We start from the raw sequence: 17,896 nt of genomic DNA on the forward strand, positions 1-17,896 counted from the left end.
GCCGTCCTTGTTTTTCACAAAAAACATGGCAGCGCCTGCTGAAGAGGTAGATGGTCGTATGAACCCTTTTTTCAGATTTTCATCTAAATATTTCTTAAGGTGAGCCAATTCTGGCTGAGATAAAGGATATATGTGACCATAAGGAATGGAACAATTAGGAATAAGATCTATAGGGCAATCATAACTTCTATGTGGTGGAAGTGTGGCTGCCTCAGCTTTATCAAAAACATCTGCATATTCCCTATAACAATCAGGTAGTGTGTCTACAGTTACATGACAAAGTGTATGAGAGTCAGTACAAGATTGCTTACAAAACTGAGAATCAAAAACTACTGTCGCTTCTGTCCAGGAGATAGTGGGATTATGTTTAGACAATCACTGAATACCAAGTATCAAAGGTTATACAGAACTTGGCAGGACATCAAAAGACATTAGTTCTCTATGCCCAGAAGCTAAGGTAACAGTAAGTGGAACAGTGTGGTGTGAAATAGGACCTGAACTAAAGAAGGAACCGTCAACCAAACGGATGGATAGTGCAACACTCTTCTTTATTAGTGGTATTTTGTGCTTAACAACAAAAACTAAATCTATGAAATTCCCAGATGCTCCAGAGTCAACTACGGCCTGTACGTCTGTCTTCTGGTGATCCCACTGTAATGAAAGAGGGATTGATAAATGGGGTGAACTACTGTCAACCAGATTCACTGTGTGACTATTACTTGATCTCTTACCCTTCTTTTGACGAAGGAGAGATGGGCAATCCCTCACGCCATGATCCTTTTCAGCACAATACAGACACAAATTCAGCAGTTTGCGTCTAGCTTTCTCTTCGGCCTTAAGTGGCCCTCTGATCACAGCAACATCCATGGGTTCGTCGGTGTTCCTAGTAGAATGGGAAGGAAGGTTGGAATGATACGGGGTGTATTTCCTAGATGTGTTGTCTGCTGTGGACTTCTCAAATTTCCGTTCCCTGAGTCTTCGGTCAATACCAATACACAAAGTCATTAGAGCCTCAAGGTAATCTGGAATTATACCTCTGGCAAGTTCATCTTTTAATGAATCACTCAGACCCAAGCGAAATTGATTCTTCAAGGCCGGATTGTTCCACAAGGTGTCAGGGGCCCACCTTTTGAAGTCTGTTATGTATTCTTCTACCATCCTTTTCCCTTGGCGTAAAGATCTTAAAGCAGTCTCAGCAGTATTCTGCTTGTTATGATCCTCATACAAAAGGGACATTGCGGTAAAAAAGGAATCAAGAGAATTTAGTATGGGGTCATCAGTCTCGTAGAAGGCGTTAGCCCAGGATCTAGACTCTCCACGTAAGAAGGAAATTACAGTCAAAACACGTATTCTATCAGTAGGATAAGACTTTGGTTTCAAAGTAAACATAAGAGTGCAGGAATTTCTAAAGTCTCTAAACATAGACCTATCCCCAGAGAATTTCTCAGGGGGGGCTTACCACAGGCTCAGGTGTGGTCTCTGGTGTAGGAGGTTTATTTGCCAAATGCTGATTAATAAATTTCCTAATGTTCTCGTTCTCAATTTGTATCTCCCTTAAGCCCTGTAGCATATTGTCCATACTTTGGGCTAGAGAACCCACTCTGTTAGAAAGTTCACTTAGCTCCATGATAGAGGATAGAGGTACTATAGAGGCTTGGTAATATGTAATGATATGTGTTGTATGTCAGAACAAGTGATGGAAAAGTTCTGGTACCTAGTACCCTCTATTGTAGGACCACTCAGCCTCACACCAAACCTTGAATTCACACAGATCTAACTTATAGGAATCCAGTTATGCTCATTGAACTGAGGGTCACTACTGTAGGGTACAGAGTGAAAACGGAGCTGTCACGCAACCAGATAATTATGATAGATATGTATCAACAGATAAATATTATAGAAAGGTATCTACTGATAAATATGATGGATATTCCTCCAAGGTAGTATATATATATATATATATATATATATATATATATATATATATATATATATAGCAGGGAAGTCAAACAAGCACAGCAGGCAGATAAAATATATACAGAAGTCACACACACTCAGACACACAAGCTGCCATAGTGTAGCATATAAGGCAGAGATTATAACCCCCAATGCAGTTTGAATGACACACTTAAGTAGCAGAGGTTAGAAATGAGTGTGTATAAAGACAATGTTATTGTACTAAAGCACAAGCCCCAATATGTATTAGTTGAGGCAGATAACAAGGCCTTGTCCAGGAGTTGTTGTAGATATAATTACTGTATGAATAGGCAGCAGCTGAGGTGTTAAAGACTGGTTGATATGGTTATGCTGGGATATGCAGATAGTAGATGATATGGCAGACCATAGTAATAATAAGCAAAACAGTCACTTAAGGTTGCGGTATACAGATAGCAAGCGTAACAGTGTCATGCTGTAATCCGGCAATGATAAGCAATGAGTATGGCAGACAATGTAACTTTACAGGTGAGGATAGCTAAACAGTCACTTAAGGTAGCGGTATTCAGATAGCAAGCGTAAGAGTGTCATGCAGTTATCCGGCAGAGGTAAGTAAAGTATACAGACCAAATCTTTGTAGTATTGCAGGGACAGCGTGTCAGCAGTTGCTGGTAAGTTCGTTACCCATGAAGGAGAGAGAGCACGGTACACGCGCTGAGAGAATGCTGAGATGCCGGGTGTGACGTCACACACACCCGGAGTAACACAATAGCTGAATCTTTGGTTCCAGAATAGCTGCAGTTAGCTGATGGAGGTAAACTGGCACAGAGGAGCTGAGGACAGCAGGACTCAGCAGAGTTTAAGAAGCTCAGGTAGGTAATCCCACTAGACAGAGGAATAGGGCAAGGTTTCTTCGGCAGGAGTCACTTGAACAACTGAATCAAATTACCAAGCAGTGAGTATAGAGAGGAGGGGCCTTAAATAGGGTAAGAGGAGTGAGATTTAAAGTGACAGACTTGATATGCTAAAATCCCTGACGGGTACGTCCTCGGTCGTTAAGGGTATTTTTTTGGAGGACGTACCCTGCACGTCGTCAGTCGTTAAGAGGTTAATGAGAGAACTTTTATTTCTTTCATGTAATTAGCAAGAGTCCATGAGCTAGTGACGTATGGGATATACATTCCTACCAGGAGGGGCAAAGTTTCCCAAACCTCAAAATGCCTATAAATAAACCCCTCACCACACCCACAATTCAGTTTTACAAACTTTGCCTCCGATGGAGGTGGTGAAGTAAGTTTGTGCTAGATTCTACGTTGATATGTGCTCCGCAGCAAGTTGGAGCCCGGTTTTCCTCTCAGCGTGCAGTGAATGTCAGAGGGATGTGAAGAGAGTATTGCCTATTTGAATGCAGTGATCTCCTTCTACGGGGTCTATTTCATAGGTTCTCTGTTATCGGTCGTAGAGATTCATCTCTTACCTCCCTTTTCAGATCGACGATATATATGTAGATGAGTGTCCTGGGGTAAGTAAATCTTATTTTCTGTGACACTCTAAGCTATGGTTGGGCACTTTGTTTATAAAGTTCTAAATATATGTATTCAAACATTTATTTGCCTTGACTCAGAATGTTCAACTTTCCTTGTTTTTCAGACAGTCAGTTTCATATTTGGGATAATGCATTTGAATTAATCATTTTTTTCTTACCTTCAAAAATTTGACACTTTTTTCCCTGTGGGCTGTTAGGCTCGCGGGGGCTGAAAATGCTTCATTTTATTGCGTCATTCTTGGCGCGGACTTTTTTGGCGCAAAAAATTATTTTCCGTTTCCGGTGTCATACGTGTCGCCGGAAGTTGCGTCATTTTTTTGACGTTATTTTGCGCCAAAGATGTCGGCGTTCCGGATGTGGCGTCATTTTGGCGCCAAAAGCATTTAGGCGCCAAATAATGTGGGCGTCTGATTTGGCGCTAAAAAATATGGGCGTCGCTTTTATCTCCACATTATTTAAGTCTCATTTTTTATTGCTTCTGGTTGCTAGAAGCTTGTTCTTGGCATTCTTTCCCATTCCTGAAACCGTCATTTAAGGAATTTGATCAATTTTGCTTTATATGTTGTTTTTTCTCTTACATATTGCAAGATGTCTCACGTTGCATCTGAGTCAGAAGATACTACAGGAAAATCGCTGTCTAGTGCTGGATCTACCAAAGCTAAGTGTATCTGCTGTAAATTTTTGGTAGCTATTCCTTCGGCTGTTGTTTGTATTGATTGTCATGACAAACTTGTTAATACAGATAATATTTCCTTTAGTAAAGTACCACTGCCTGTTGCAGTTCCTTCAACATCTAAGGTGCAGAATGTTCCTGATAACATAAGAGATTTTGTTTCTGAATCCATAAAGAAGGCTATGTCTGTTATTTCTCCTTCTAGTAAACGTAAAAAATCTTTTAAAACTTCTCTCCCTACAGATGAATTTTTAAATGAACATCATCATTCTGATTCTGATGACTCTTCTGGTTCAGAGGATTCTGTCTCAGAGGTTGATGCTGATAAATCTTCATATTTATTTAAAATGGAATTTATTCGTTCTTTACTTAAAGAAGTACTAATTGCTTTAGAAATTGAGGATTCTGGTCCTCTTGATACTAATTCTAAACGTTTGGATAAGGTATTTAAAGCTCCTGTGGTTATTCCAGAAGTTTTTCCTGTTCCTAATGCTATTTCTGCAGTAATTTCCAAAGAATGGGATAAATTGGGTAATTCATTTACTCCTTCTAAACGTTTTAAGCAATTATATCCTGTGCCGTCTGACAGATTAGAATTTTGGGACAAAATCCCTAAAGTTGATGGGGCTATTTCTACCCTTGCTAAACGTACTACTATTCCTACGTCAGATGGTACTTCGTTTAAGGATCCTTTAGATAGGAAAATTGAATCCTTTCTAAGAAAAGCTTATCTGTGTTCAGGTAATCTTCTTAGACCTGCTATATCTTTGGCTGATGTTGCTGCAGCTTCAACTTTTTGGTTGGAAACTTTAGCGCAACAAGTAACACATCATGATTCTCATGATATTATTATTCTTCTTCAGCATGCTAATAATTTTATCTGTGATGCCATTTTTGATATTATCAGAGTTGATGTCAGGTTTATGTCTCTAGCTATTTTAGCTAGAAGAGCTTTATGGCTTAAAACTTGGAATGCTGATATGGCTTCTAAATCAACTCTACTTTCTATTTCTTTCCAGGGTAACAAATTATTTGGTTCTCAGTTGGATTCTATTATTTCAACTGTTACTGGTGGGAAAGGAACTTTTTTACCACAGGATAAAAAATCTAAAGGTAAAAACAGGGCTAATAATCGTTTTCGTTCCTTTCGTTTCAACAAAGAACAAAAGCCTGATCCTTCATCCTCGGGAGCAGTTTCAGTTTGGAAACCATCTCCAGTCTGGAATAAATCCAAGCCAGCTAGAAAGGCAAAGCCTGCTTCTAAGTCCACATGAAGGTGCGGCCCTCATTCCAGCTCAGCTGGTAGGGGGCAGGTTACGTTTTTTCAAGGAAATTTGGATCAATTCTGTTCACAATCCTTGGATTCAGAACATTGTTTCAGAAGGGTACAGAATTGGTTTCAAGATGAGACCTCCTGCAAAGAGATTTTTTCTTTCCCGTGTCCCAGTAAATCCAGTAAAAGCTCAAACATTTCTGAATTGTGTTTCAGATCTAGAGTTGACTGGAGTAATTATGCCAGTTCCAGTTCCGGAACAGGGGATGGGGTTTTATTCAAATCTCTTCATTGTACCAAAGAAGGAGAATTCCTTCAGACCAGTTCTAGATCTAAAAATATTGAATCGTTATGTAAGGATACCAACGTTCAAGATGGTAACTGTAAGGACTATCTTGCCTTTTGTTCAGCAAGGGAATTATATGTCCACAATAGATTTACAGGATGCATATCTGCATATTCCGATTCATCCAGATCATTATCAGTTCCTGAGATTCTCTTTTCTGGACAAGCATTACCAGTTTGTGGCTCTGCCGTTTGGCCTAGCTACAGCTCCAAGAATTTTTACAAAGGTTCTCGGTGCCCTTCTGTCTGTAATCAGAGAACAGGGTATTGTGGTATTTCCTTATTTGGAACGATATCTTGGTACTTGCTCAGTCTTTACATTTAGCAGAATCTCATACGAATCGACTTGTGTTGTTTCTTCAAGATCATGGTTGGAGGATCAATTTACCAAAAAGTTCATTGATTCCTCAGACAAGGGTAACCTTTCTGGGTTTCCAGATGGATTCAGTGTCCATGACTCTGTCTTTAACAGACAAGAGACGTCTAAAATTAATTACAGCTTGTCGAAACCTTCAGTCACAATCATTCCCTTCGGTAGCCTTATGCATGGAAATTCTAGGTCTTATGACTGCTGCATCGGACGCGATCCCCTTTGCTCGTTTTCACATGCGACCTCTTCAGCTCTGTATGCTGAATCAATGGTGCAAGGATTACACAAAGATATCTCAATTAATATCTTTAAAACCGATTGTTCGACACTCTCTAACGTGGTGGACAGATTACCATCGTTTAATTCAGGGGGCTTCTTTTGTGCTTCCGACCTGGACTGTAATTTCAACAGATGCAAGTCTCACAGGTTGGGGAGCTGTGTGGGGATCTCTGACGGCACAAGGAGTTTGGGAATCTCAGGAGGTGAGATTACCGATCAATATTTTGGAACTCCGTGCAATTTTCAGAGCTCTTCAGTTTTGGCCTCTTCTGAAGAGAGAATCGTTCATTTGTTTTCAGACAGACAATGTCACAACTGTGGCATACATCAATCATCAAGGAGGGACTCACAGTCCTCTAGCTATGAAAGAAGTATCTCGAATTTTGGTTTGGGCGGAATCCAGCTCCTGTCTACTCTCTGCGGTTCATATCCCAGGTATAGACAATTGGGAAGCGGATTATCTCAGTCGCCAAACGTTGCATCCGGGCGAATGGTCTCTTCACCCAGAGGTATTTCTTCAGATTGTTCAAATGTGGGAACTTCCAGAAATAGATCTGATGGCGTCTCATCTAAACAAGAAACTTCCCAGGTATCTGTCCAGATCCCGGGATCCTCAGGCGGAGGCAGTGGACGCATTATCACTTCCTTGGAAGTATCATCCTGCCTATATCTTTCCGCCTCTAGTTCTTCTTCCAAGAGTAATCTCCAAGATTCTGAAGGAATGCTCGTTTGTTCTGCTGGTAGCTCCAGCATGGCCTCACAGGTTTTGGTATGCGGATCTTGTCCGGATGGCCTCTTGCCAACCGTGGACTCTTCCGTTAAGATCAGACCTTCTGTCTCAAGGTCCTTTTTTCCATCAGGATCTGAAATCCTTAAATTTAAAGGTATGGAGATTGAACGCTTAATTCTTGGTCACAGAGGTTTCTCTGACTCTGTGATTAATACTATGTTACAGGCTCGAAAATCTGTATCTAGAGAGATATATTATAGAGTCTGGAAGACTTATATTTCTTGGTGTCTTTCTCATCATTTTTCTTGGCATTCTTTTAGAATACCGAGAGTATTACAGTTTCTTCAGGATGGTTTAGATAAGGGTTTGTCTGCAAGTTCCTTGAAAGGACAAATCTCTGCTCTTTCTGTTCTTTTTCACAGAAAGATTGCTATTCTTCCTGATATTCATTGTTTTGTACAAGCTTTGGTTCGTATAAAGCCTGTCATTAAGTCAATTTCTCCTCCTTGGAGTTTGAATTTGGTTCTGGGGGCGCTTCAAGCTCCTCCATTTGAACCTATGCATTCATTGAACATTAAATTACTTTCTTGGAAAGTTTTGTTCCTTTTGGCCATCTCTTCTGCCAGAAGAGTTTCTGAATTATCTGCTCTTTCTTGTGAGTCTCCTTTTCTGATTTTTCATCAGGATAAGGCGGTGTTGCGAACTTCTTTTGAATTTTTACCTAAAGTTGTGAATTCCAACAACATTAGTAGAGAAATTGTGGTTCCTTCATTATGTCCTAATCCTAAGAATTCTAAGGAGAAATCGTTGCATTCTTTGGATGTTGTTAGAGCTTTGAAATATTATGTTGAAGCTACTAAATCTTTCCAAAAGACTTCTAGTCTATTTGTTATCTTTTCCGGTTCTAGAAAAGGCCAGAAAGCTTCTGCCATTTCTTTGGCATCTTGGTTGAAATCTTTAATTCCTCTTGCCTATGTTGAGTCGGGTAAAACTCCGCCTCAGAAAATTACAGCTCATTCTACTAGGTCAGTTTCTACTTCCTGGGCGTTTAGGAATGAAGCTTCGGTTGATCAGATTTGCAAAGCAGCAACTTGGTCCTCTTTGCATACTTTTACTAAATTCTACCATTTTGATGTATTTTCTTCTTCTGAAGCAGTTTTTGGTAGAAAAGTACTTCAGGCAGCGGTTTCAGTTTGAATCTTCTGCTTATGTTTTTCATTAAACTTTATTTTGGGTGTGGATTATTTTCAGCAGGAATTGGCTGTCTTTATTTTGTCCCTCCCTCTCTAGTGACTCTTGTGTGGAAAGATCCACATCTTGGCTAGTCATTATCCCATACGTCACTACGTCTTACATGAAAGAAAACATAATTTATGTAAGAACTTACCTGATAAATTCATTTCTTTCATATTAGCAAGAGTCCATGAGGCCCGCCCTTTTTTTGTGGTGGTTATGATTTTGTATAAAGCACAATTATTCCAATTCCTTATTTTATATGCTTTCGCACTTTTTTATCACCCCACTTCTTGGCTATTCGTTAAACTGAATTGTGGGTGTGGTGAGGGGTGTATTTATAGGCATTTTGAGGTTTGGGAAACTTTGCACCTCCTGGTAGGAATGTATATCCCATACGTCACTAGCTCATGGACTCTTGCTAATATGAAAGAAATGAATTTATCAGGTAAGTTCTTACATAAATTATGTTTTTGCTTTCAGACAGACAATATCACAACTGTGGCGTATGTCAATCATCAGGGAGGGACTCGAAGTCCTTTAGCAATGAAAGAAGTATCACGGATACTTTCTTGGGCGGAATCCAACTCTTGTCTAATTTCTGCGATTCATATCCCAGGTGTAGACAATTGGGAAGCGGATTATCTCAGCCGTCAGACTTTGCATCCGGGGGAGTGGTCTCTCCATCCAGATATGTTTTTTCAGATTGTACAGATGTGGGGTCTTCCAGAAATAGATCTGATGGCTTCCCATATAAACAGGAATGTTCCCAGATACCTTTCCAGGTCCAGGGATGCTTAGGCGGAGATAGTGGATGCGTTAGCAGTTCCTTGGTCTTACCAACTTGCTTATATTTTTCCACCTCTAGTTCTTCTTCCAAGGGTGATTTACAGCTCACACCTACAGCAATATATCAGAAAATCTCCCTGCAACTTCTAAGCTCACACTTTGAAATAAATTTCTAAAAACCTGGGTAGGTATCGAATCTAAATAGTCTAATAATAACTATATATGTTATACATATCCCCAATAGATCAGAATGAATACAATTGGACCTTATGATTAAAATAATTCAATATGTATTTCTCTAGACTAACCCAAACCACTTTTTATCAGATTTTGAACTTCTTAGTAAATTCTTAAAAAATTCTTAAAAAATGCAAGGTGCTGCAGGTTTCAATATCAAATAAATTTTTATTACACAAAATCCAGATAATTCTAGAAGAATTCAGAGTATTCAAATAAGTATAAAATCACTTAAATACTGTGACACCGGTGTCCATTAATCTAAAAAAAAAAAAAAAAAAAAAAAAAAAAAAAAATGAGAATTAAAATTACTAATGTACTTAAAAGACTTTCGAGCAAACTTTAAACAAATAATTGTAACGCTCTAATCAGAAAAAGGTTCTAGAACAGTTTCCAACCACTATGTATAGCTGTTAGCAAAAAAACAGTATTTTTTAGATTAATGGACACCGGTGTCACAGTATTTAAGTGATTTTATACTTATTTGAATACTCTGAATTCTTCTAGAATTATCTGGATTTTGTGCAATAAAAATTTGTTATTTGATATTGAAACCTGCAGCACCTTGCATTTTTTAAGAATTTTTTAAGAATTTCCTAAGAAGTTCAAAATCTGATAAAAAGTGGTTTGGGTTAGTCTAGAGAAATACATATTGAATTATTTTAATCATAAGGTCCAATTGTATTCATTCTGATCTATTGGGGATATGTATAACATATATAGTTATTATTAGACTATTTAGATTCGATACTTACCCAGGTTTTTAGAAATTTATTTCAAAGTGCTAGATCGCCTCTTTTGGCGCCGCCTCCACCCTTTGTTACTTTTAAATCTTTTTAAATCAATTGCACAATTGTGAGAGGTGCAATTAGGAGGTAGGCAAGTCTGGTTATTCTACCATTGGTCTACACTAACCTTGAAAGTAACTTCTAAGCTCACACCTACAGCAATATCTCTGAAAATCTCCCCGCAACTTCCAAGCTCACACCTACAGCAATATGTCTGAAAATCTCCCTGCAACTTCTAAGCTCACACCTACAGCAATATTTCTTAAAATCTCCCTGCAACTTCCAAGCTCACACCTACAGCAATATCTCTGAAAATCTCCCTGCAACTTCCAAGCTCACACCTACAGCAATATCTCTGAAAATCTCCCTGCAACTTCCAAGCTCACACCTACAGCAATATCTCTGAAAATCTCCCTGCAACTTCCAAGCTCACACCTACAGCAATATCTCTGAAAATCTCCCTGCAACTTCCAAGCTCACACCTTCAGCAATATCTCTGAAAATCTCCCTGCAACTTCCAAGCTCACAACTACAGCAATATCTCTGAAAATCTCCCTGCAACTTCCAAGCTCACGCCTACAGCAGAACAATTCAAGAACAAGGGGTGATGATCTCAAGCTAAAGGATTGTAGATTCAGGAGTAATTTGCAGAAGCACTTCTTTACATAAAGGTTGATTGTGTCAGACTGAAACGAGAAGTGCATAAATAATCACACCTTTATTAAAAGCAAAAAATAATAAAAAGCCCACAAGTCAAATAACAAGCCAGGAGTCAAAACCAGAGCTGGTAGTCAGACGAGCCGAGTCAGGAGCCAAAGCGAATAGTCAGACGAGCCGGAATCAGGAACAAGGAAAACAGCAGAGTCAGGAACAAGCCAAGGATCAGGAACCAGGAAGGACGTCAGGCAGCCAGGTAATACACAGGAACTCTCACAAACAGGTCTGAGACGCAAAGGCAAAGCATAATGAACAGAGGCCCTTTAAATAATAAGTGATGACATCACAATTCTGAGACTGCATCCTGTCTCACATGGATGATGCACACCAGTCTGGCCATAAAAGGAAGTGTAGGAAATGAGCAGCATCCCCCACAATGCACCATAGTCAAGAAGAGAGGTGAGTAAAATGGCTGCCAGCAGCACATGGCTAACAACAGGGAAAAAACCCGACAGTACCCTCCCCTCAACGACCCCTCCCCCGCGGGAGGACAAAAGGCTTATTGGGGAAGCAGGCATGGAAGGCACAGAGGAGGGCGGGAGCATGAACATCAGAGGAGGGAACCCAAGACCGCTCCTCCGGACCGTAGCCCCTCCAGTGGACCAAATACTGTACACGGCCCCTGGACATACGAGAGTCAATAATGCTGCTGACCTCATACTCCTCATGGTTGTCAACAAAGATAGGATGGGGACGAGGCAACACAGTGGTAAACCGATTACAAACCAATGGTTTCAAGAGGGAGACATGAAAAACATTGGAGATGCGCATAGCAGGAGGAAGGTCAAGAGCGTAGGTCACAGGATTAACCCGTCAGAGTATTCGAAAAGGACCAACATAACGGGCAGCTAATTTATTGGAAGGCACACGAAGGTTCAAGTTGCGGGAGGAGAGCCAAACTCTCTCACCAACCTGGTAGGAAGGTGCGGGCAAACGCCTATGATCAGCCTGGAACTTTTGGCGCTGCATAGAACGATGAAGGCAATCCTGAATCTGCACCCACTTGTAACAGAGTTGCCAGAGATGCTCCTCCAAAGCCGGAATACCCTGAGACATGAAAGAATCGGGCAACAAGGATGGTTGAAACCCATAATTCGCCATGAATGGGGATAACTTGGAGGAAGCATTAATAGCACTATTACGAGCAAACTCTGCCCAAGGTAACAGTTAAGATCAATTATTGTGGTGATCTGAGACATAGCAACAGAGGAACTGTTCCAGAGCTTGATTAGACCGTTCTGCAGCCCCATTGGATTCAGGGTGATATGCCCAGGGAACTTCCCTGTCCCTCCCACTTTCTGAAACTGTCAGTTTTAGTTTACAATGGAGCAAGTAGAAAATGCAATGTAAGTTGTAAAAGATACACAGAAATATACAAAGTATGATCCTAATTTATTAAAGTAACAAACTTTTAAAACATAGTCCAAATTTGTAAAATCACTGCTTGATCTAAATTTATTAAAATATAAAATTCAAAGTGCAAAGCTTAAAAGTGATAATAATGAAATTAACCCATCTGAAGTCTAAAGTAATATAAAATATAATGCACATAGTGTAAGTTTAACAAAACTCATCATGCAGTGCTATGTCGCACTGGGCTTATCTCTTTCATATGCAGAAATGAGAGAAATCTCTCAGTGCTGGAGAGTTCAACCTTTTTTCTTTTGAGCATTGAGTGAGTTCATCCCCTGTGAAGTCTGCACTACAATTTTTCTCCAAGCTGGTATATCCTTTGATCATCAGGCCCTGATAGAGGTGAAGCAGAAGCAGGATGCTGGAAACAGAGAAAAATAAGATGAGAGATGTAGTGGGATGAAGGGATGTGTTGGTCTTTGTAGGTGTACAAATGCATATTGGGTCATGTTCCCATAGTTTACGTTGAGAATCTGTTTAATTAAAAAATAGTTTTTTCAAATGCTTATATCTTTGGAGTGGAATGACATATTTTGGCAGTTAGATCCGGACTGGGAATCAATGCAAAACTGGAAAATATAAAGTTATTTAGTAGTTAAGAATTTAGAAGGTTTAGTAGTTTTTGAGATATTTGAGATTGAAAAAACAGCGGTATGTGTTTAAAATTCCATAGGCTTAATTCGGACAGTCTAAGAATCAGCTGCTTGGATTTGTCTGAAAGCTGGTATTTGAATAGATTGTGTTGTGAGAATCTGCTTTTGCACTGGGTGAAATGTTGTCTGATTAGTGTTTTTTTAGATATTTTTTTTATTGACTCAAAGTGGCATAAAACATGTTAAACTTTCAGTCTACGTATCCTAAAATCGCTAATTAAGTAAAAGTAGTTTGCATATTAAAAAATTGTTTAAAAACTGCTGGCTTAAATAAGCAAAAATTCTTACCTAGCCATGCTGGCTGATCCACCCTTGCAACACTCACTCTCACTCTAGGTATTAACATAAGTTTTTTGCCATTTAATATATATATATATATATATATATATATATATATATATATATATATGTGTGTGTGTGTGTGTATGTATGTATGTATGTGTGTATGTATATATATATATAATATATATATATATATATATTTAGATATATAGCTGAACACAAAACTTGCACTCTCTGGTCTTTTCTTGAAAAATCCTTTACATTGAAAGTAGTGACGTTTCGGGGACAAAGTATCCCCTTCCTCAGACACAGTGTATACATGATGCAAACAAAATATAGCAAACACTTAACCCCACACACACACAATTAGGACCAAAAAATGCCAAATGGTAGTCATAGTGACTACCCAATCACATAGTAAACAAATAAAATGTATATCTTAATACAAAGAAAATAATGAACAAATCTATCTGAGCTTAATAATAAGTGCAAGTGAATTAATCACATGTGACATGTATCGCATAACCAGAGCAATATGATCTAAATGAGGGAGCAGGAGCGTGCAAAAAATTAAATGCACATTAACAGGCGTATCTTACTCAGACCGCAACATAATAACCATATGTCAAATTTCATAGATTACACAGAACAATGTGGTCAAAAACAGATCAAGGCACATTATAAATTGATGAGACTCCATGGAGCCGTTGTTAATTACAGAACCTTAACGGCATAATTTAAAAGCATTGTCCAAATACTTCCTGAAGGGGCACATGCATGATAGACCCAATCAACAGCCAACATCAGCGTTGCTATGGCAACGCACCGTTCAATGCCGAAGTACTCGCAATAGTAGGGAAAGACCCAATCAGCAACAGGAATCAAGTTAACCAACGATACGTGGTCACAGCAAAACACGGCCGCTGCACAAGAGAGAAGAAAACACATGTTAAAGACATCATATCCAATAAGCGCATCACAGTGGAATTAGATGAACCACTTAATAGCCCTGACAATATACACCACCATCATTACATAAATGCGTATTATACATGGGGGATCATAGTCTATTGGGAATAATTGGTTTACCAAGTCAGGTACATAGTGGTGTGCATAATAGTATGATCTATGTGTAGTATGGATTGGAGCCTATGACAAGAGGATAAAGTTGAAACTGAACTCAAAAAAATTACACAATTAAACTAATAGAGGCAAATGTAAATATCTTGTTCCCAAGAGAGTGTAGGGGAAAAATGTTTAATGCACTATACCCCAAAATAAGAAAGTGAACCCTCATTGTCAATGACTATAAAGTCTCGTAGTTATAAAAAACAGTGCCAGTCTATGACAGTATTGAGTCCATTAGGTTGCACAGTGCTCAGATGATAGATCCACCTCGCTTCTGTTTGCAGGAGTATCTTGTTCCTATCACCCCCATGTTTCAGAGGGGGGATGTGGTCTATCAGGACAAACCGAAGATCATTCACCGTGTGGCCGGCCTCCAAGAAATGCCTCACCATTGGCTGCTCGCTCTTCTTGTTCTTTATGGCAGTCCTGATGGCTGATCTATGATTGGCAAAACGTATCCGGGCATTATCTGAGGTCTTACTAACATAAAACCTCCCGCAGCTACAATTCACCACATGAGTGGTGGTACAGGTGATAAAGTGCCGAATAGAGAATCTCTTATTGGTATGTGCATGTCCAAAAGTAGGGCCAGGTACTATAGCGTTGCAGGTCGTGCACCCTGCACACCTAAAGCAACCCTGTTTTTTATTATATTGGAGCCAATTAGCTTTCTTGTAGCAGTGGGAATGGTCCGTGATCATTAAAGTGTCCTTTAGATTCTTGTTCCTTTTATAGCCCACTCTGGGATGTTGCCATGTATTAAATGGAAGAGATGGATCACTTTTAATGATGTTCCAATGCTGGTTAAGGCTCTTGCCCACATTGCTGGTGGCAGGACTGTATAAAGTAGTAAAGGTCAGGCGTGGTGTACTGTCCTTAACTTTGTCGGCAGCCGTGAGTTCGGAGCCATCAAACATTTTTTTTGCTTTGGTCGATAAGCCTTGGATTATAGCCTCGCTGTACAAATTTGCAAGCCATTTCAGACAGTTGAGACTGTCTCATTGGTGGTTCACTGTTATTTCTGGCTACACAGGTCATCTGTGCCTTAGGGATAGCTTTCAGTAAAGATGTCGGATGGTTACTCGTTGCGTGTAGCAGTGAATATCTATCCGTGGGTTTGCAATAGAGGGAAGTTCTCAATTGGTTTTGTTCTTTCTTAAAGATCTTCAAATCCAAAAATTCAATTGCACTTTCATCGTGACTGAGTTTGAATTTCACCGGGTTGTCCAGAGCATTCAAGTGGTCAAACCAACTCCTTAGTTCTTCCACTGTACCACTCCATACAATGAAGAGGTCGTCAATGCAGCAACGATAAAACCTCACCTCAGGTTTATCAAAGACACCCATCACTGTTACCTCATACTTCTCTATAAATAAATTTGCCAGGGAAGGAGCCACATTTGACCCCATGGCCGTCCCCGATACTTGTTGGAAAAAGCAATGTTCAAAACTGAAATAATTGAGCCTTAGGCTTAAATCAAGCATCTGGATAAGGAAATCATTAGGGGGACCGATGTACGGGTATCTATTTAAAACCTCCATCACACATTGCTTACCACTTTCGTGCGGTATGATAATATATAGACTGGTAACATCGGCAGTCGCAAGGATCCATGTGTCTTCAACATGGAGTTTCACCACTTCATCAATCAGCTGTGAAGAATCACGTACATAAGATTGCATGTTTCTTACTAGAGGTTGCAAGAAGTGGTCAACAAAAATTACTAGTCTTGAAGTGATTGAATTGCGTGCTGAGACAATCGGTCTACCCGGGGGTCTTTCCATGTTCTTATGGATTTTCGGCAGCGTGTACAATATAGGGCAGGAAGGAAAATCCAACTTCAAATACTTAAAAGTATTCTCATCTATCCAACCAGAGTTGTAACCCTGTAGAACCGCTTCGTCAATAATACTCTTGAACTCCCCTGTTGGATCACTCTTTAGTGGCACATAGGTAGTTTCATCACTCAACTGCTGGAGTATTTCCTCCCGGTAAAAGGGGTAATCCAGGACCACCACCGCACTCCCCTTGTGCGCTGTCCTAATGACAATATCCGGATCAGAGGACAAGGATGTGATGGCTTCTTTTTCATCTTCTGAGAGATTGTTACGGTATTTCACCTGTTCCATTCCCTTAACATCCTGCGACACCATTCTCATGAAGGTCTTTATACTCGGATTCAAGCTGTGTGGATCGAAGGTACTTGTACATTTAAAAGGATGGCCTGGAGCTTGAGTATCTGTATCTTTAAAAAAATATTTTAGTCTCAAGGACCTTTGGAATTTCTGGCAGTCAATGTAGGTATTGAATTTGTCGCTTCTGCGGGTAGGGACAAAACTAAGACCCTTGTTAAGAAGACTTTGTTCAGCAGAGGTAAGGGGCTGGTGGCTGATGTTTACGACCAAATCCGTCCCCAAATTTGGAGTCTGTAAGTGGGGCCTCCCCCTCGTTTTATTTGGCCAGCTCTTGTAGTGACCCCCTGAAAAAACTGCTGTGTACTTCCAGATGCATTGGCAGGGCCACTGCCACTCTGAGGCATATCACTATCAGAGCCGGAACTGCTATATACGGTTTGAAGTGATTGCTTGGTATAATAGCGTTGGTGCCTCCTCCTCTGTGTATAGGGTCCCCGATTATTGCCCCCTGTCAGCCAACGATTCACTCTTTTGTCCTTATGATCCTTGCATACAGTCTGCAATTTCCTATTCTTAAATTGGATGAGATTATCCTTATATTCCTTAACTTGAGTAGCTAGCTTATCCAACCATGTTTCAGAAGTTTCCTCCCTTAGGACTTGGGTCTTCTTTGTCTCACATTCATGTATCTCCAGTTTAACTTCATCCAAAAGTGCTCTCATTTCTTCTGTAACAAGTAGTATTAAGTTGAGTGAGCACTTGTTGAGAATTGCGCACCAGCACTTAAAAAAATCACGGTTCACTCGTCCAATCGTGGGAACGTTTCTTATGCGAAACCCCCTGGGGATTAGCTTCCTTCTATAGTATTCGGAGATGTATATGCCATGGAGTTTCACATCCATCTCTTTTTTCTTTAGTTTCAATAGTGCCAAATAAATGGCATTAGCTGACTCATCTCTTGCCATATCCTCATCAAGAGCAAACAGGATTCTAGCCTCATCATTGTCTGTGAAAGTTAACACTTCTGTATCCTCCACATCAGTATCCATATTGTACTTTGGTTACAAAGTGCAGTGCACGTGAAAAGTGCTAAAGTGCAGAAAGGTCCCTGGGGAAGAGGTTATCTACTTGTGGGTGTATCAACAAGATAAATACAGTAACAAGGGAGAGCACTCTCACTCAGTACACACACACACACACACACACATATATATATATATATATATATATATATAATTTTATTTTTTGCATTATTTTTTTAAAGTGAAAAAAAATTCACATTATAAAATTGTAAACAGTTTTTTTTTAATTTTGTTGAATCTGTTCTATAAATATAGATATTGTGAGCCCAAATGTTTATTAGTTTCAA

General features: G+C 39.7%; 1 protein-coding gene across 1 annotated transcript in view; it reads left to right on the forward strand.

Annotated features, from left to right (window-relative positions):
• SLF1 (SMC5-SMC6 complex localization factor 1) overlaps positions 1-17,896 on the forward strand; it is a 686,747-nt gene that overhangs the window by 413,222 nt on the left and 255,629 nt on the right. The window lies entirely within an intron of this gene.

This window comes from Bombina bombina, chromosome 2 (assembly GCF_027579735.1).
Source record: "Bombina bombina isolate aBomBom1 chromosome 2, aBomBom1.pri, whole genome shotgun sequence".
Lineage (NCBI taxonomy): Eukaryota > Metazoa > Chordata > Amphibia > Anura > Bombinatoridae > Bombina > Bombina bombina.